The sequence below is a fragment of the Molossus molossus genome, unplaced genomic scaffold (genome assembly GCF_014108415.1).
Source record: "Molossus molossus isolate mMolMol1 unplaced genomic scaffold, mMolMol1.p scaffold_m16_p_13, whole genome shotgun sequence".
Lineage (NCBI taxonomy): Eukaryota > Metazoa > Chordata > Mammalia > Chiroptera > Molossidae > Molossus > Molossus molossus.
Genome location: NW_023425348.1, coordinates 66,463,177 through 66,466,332, shown reverse-complemented (window position 1 = coordinate 66,466,332; position 3,156 = coordinate 66,463,177). Strand labels below are relative to the sequence as shown.

The 3,156-nt window shown below is 44.0% G+C and overlaps 1 pseudogene; it reads right to left on the bottom strand.

Annotated features, from left to right (window-relative positions):
• Positions 1-870: 870 nt before the first annotated feature.
• Positions 871-2,455, bottom strand: LOC118628903 (annotated as a pseudogene).
• Between the last annotated feature and the right edge of the window lie 701 nt (positions 2,456-3,156).

The window sequence follows — 3,156 nt, the reverse complement described above, 5'->3', positions numbered from 1 at the left end:
AGTGTTCAAAGTTAGATCTTGACTGAACTCGTATATGAGTAAGGCTGAAAATAACTTAAAAGATGACCTGGTTCAACTATAGGATACTCTGGGGAAAAAATAATACCACCGATGGCCAAACAAAACCTATTTTATTTTATTTATTTATTTATTTATTTATTTATTTTTATCCTCACCTGAGGACATTTTTCCATTTTTTTGTTCAGACAGAGTGGGAGGGAGAGAGAAGAAGAGAGAGAGAAAGAGAGAAACATCAACGTGAAAGGGACACATCGAGTGGCTGCCACCCGCACGACCCAGCCAGGGCCGAGGACAAACTGCAACCAAGGTACATGCCCTTAGTGGGAACTGAACCCGGGTCTCTCTGGACTGCAGGCCGACACTCTAACTGCTGAGCCAAACTGGCGAGGGCTTTATTTTAAATGTTCAGTCACTGAACACATTATATGTTCATTCATTCATTTGTTTAGCTATTCACTACTTTCGTTCTTTTTTTTTTAATGGTGGAATTTAATCATTATTTACAGGACACTGTAAGATATGAAATTCCACATAGAAATAAGAAACCTGTTGACAGGAGAAGCTTCATACAGTATGTACAGTTTGGAACTGTTCAAGTATAGTTTCGTTGTAAAAAGTGCTATAGTAACAAACCACATTTAAAAAGAGTTCTTTGGCCCTGGCCAGTTTGGCTCAGCAGTTGGAGCGTTGGCCTGCGGACCAGAGAGTCCCGGGTTCAGGTTCGGCTCCTGCTAGGAGCACATACCAAAAAAAAAAAAAATTGAGTTCTTAGTAGAGAAACAGTAAGACAAATTTAATTTATACCAAACATAGTACACAACAAACAACTTGATGCCTCGGCTGTACAATCTAAAAGGAAAAGGTCCCAGGAGTGCCACCCTGAACTTGGAACGCATAGCCTTCAGAGGTCGTTTCTGGCACGACATTTTGATCTTCCTCTTCCTCTACAGAGAAATACTTCTCAATCAACTCTACTGAAGCTTTGTACACATAGTCATTTTCATGGTTTTGCAGAGCTTCAATTTTGTCCAAATCTCCACATTCTTCAATCATTCTACTGTTTCTGAGATTCACCTAGCTTCTCAGCAGCCTGGAGGGTGTTTGAAATGGCACCCAGAAACACCAGAATACTTTTGGTATCTTTCGCAGTTAAGAGGTTCATCAACGGTCCTATGATGCCGCAGTGAAGGAGGTATACAAGCTGCTCAACTGTTCTACCACTTGTATAGTTGGTCACGGCCCATACAGCTTCCTTCTGTCTTAAAGTCTGTTTTGGAGAGAACAATGAACAATGAGGAAAGGGACTAATCCATGATTCACAACTTGCTGTATTGGTCCTGGAGGCTAGCTGTGATGTTTGACATTGTCCATGTAGCTCCTTCTGAATATTAGTTTTGGAATTCATTAGCAGGCTGGGAAAGACAGCAAGTGCTCCTGCATCTATTACACCCTAAGTCTGTTCATCTGTCCCAGTGACAATATTTCCTATGGCTCTTAGTGCAGGAGTCACAATTGGCAATTCAGTAGCTCCTAGGAGCTTCACGAGTTGGGGCACAACTCCTGTCTTCACAACCATTTTAATCCGCTCATTTAGACCATCAGTAAGGTAGGAGATGGCCCAGCAGTTATCTGTTAATACGTCTGGGTCATCGTGATGCAGGAGACGAACTAAAGTGGGAAGACTCCTCTCAACAGCATCTAATGGGGGTGCGGGATTCTTGATGAGACAAAGATTTGAAAGTGTCCAGGTAAGATTACGGAAGTAACCACATGCTCAAGATGACATATCAAGAACTGCAAGAAGAGCCGAGAGTGGGTGAACTGCACCGTACTTGATAACCAAGTCTCGGAAAATGGAACCATCACCTGCGATGTTTCCTAGAGCCCATACTGCCTGTGCACTGATGTGAGTGTGCGGAGATGCCCACAGAGAAATGGATGCTGGGATAGCACCTCCATCTACTACAGCTCTGTTATAATGTTCCAGAAGCAATGTTAGTGAGGGCCCAAGCAGATTCAAACTGGATGGAACTGGATTCCGTTCTGCCCAAGAAGGACACAAATTTTGGAATCAAACCAGCCTGGATTATTTTGTCTATGGGTGGCTGTTTTTCTCTAGAAAGCAGTTTCCTCGCAGCCTGAGTGAGTAGCTTGGGGCTGGCTTCCCAAATTGTTGCTATGTATGCCTTTGACAATGTCTTCAACAGACCAAGTACAGTGCCCTGGCTGTTGCGGCTTTCCTGCAGTGGAGAAGTAGCATCACCAGGAAACGAGCTTATGTTTCTCCTTTTCAGCATCTGGTCATCCTTCTTAGCTTTCCTCAGCTCCACATTAACTTCTACTCAGCGACGCGTCTTTTCATACTGTCTGTCCCCTTGTTCTTGAATCTGTTAACGCACGCAGCTGGTGATTTAGCATTCTCGTTGGTGGACATGACTACGAGACAAAGGGAGAAAGCTACACAGCTGGCTCAGGCTTTCACATGAGATGATACGGGGAAGACAGACTGCGGTTCAGTTGCTCTGAAAATATCCACCACGGATCAGCTCTAAGATGGTGTCTATTCACTACTTTCTATGAAGTATGAGCTAAACATTGCTCCAGGTACTACATCAATGAACAAAGCAGACTCTCCCTCCATACTTCTGAAGCTTATATTCTGTGATGAGTCAATCCATTCAAATTGAATATAATAATATGTAAATTGCATAGTATTGAGACAGGCTGAGCCTCTTAGATGGATGGGAATGTCCTTCATTTACACCTTGAGCCTCTCCTAGAGATCAAGTTTTCCCTTCAGGTACTCCCCACACCAATGCATCTGAGCCTGTGCCCGTCAATGCCAGCCCATGGTGGGAACCTGGAGAACAAAGAGGTCCCCTCTGTGCCAGGACAGAGGAATCCAGCCTCATGTAAGCCAGAGCCCTGCAGAGTCCAGGGAGCCATGCTCTCTGTCCGTGTCCCTTGATGCGTCAGGTTCCCTCCCTCTCCGTTCTCCCTCTCCCCCACCGTTTAATAAACCTCTTCTCTTCTGAATCTCTTTTGTCTCCTTTTTTGATTTATAACCTCAGGGAGGACAGGAACCCCTCTACTGTTGACAGTATATATGACAAAGTAATGGATGGGAAAAAGAAA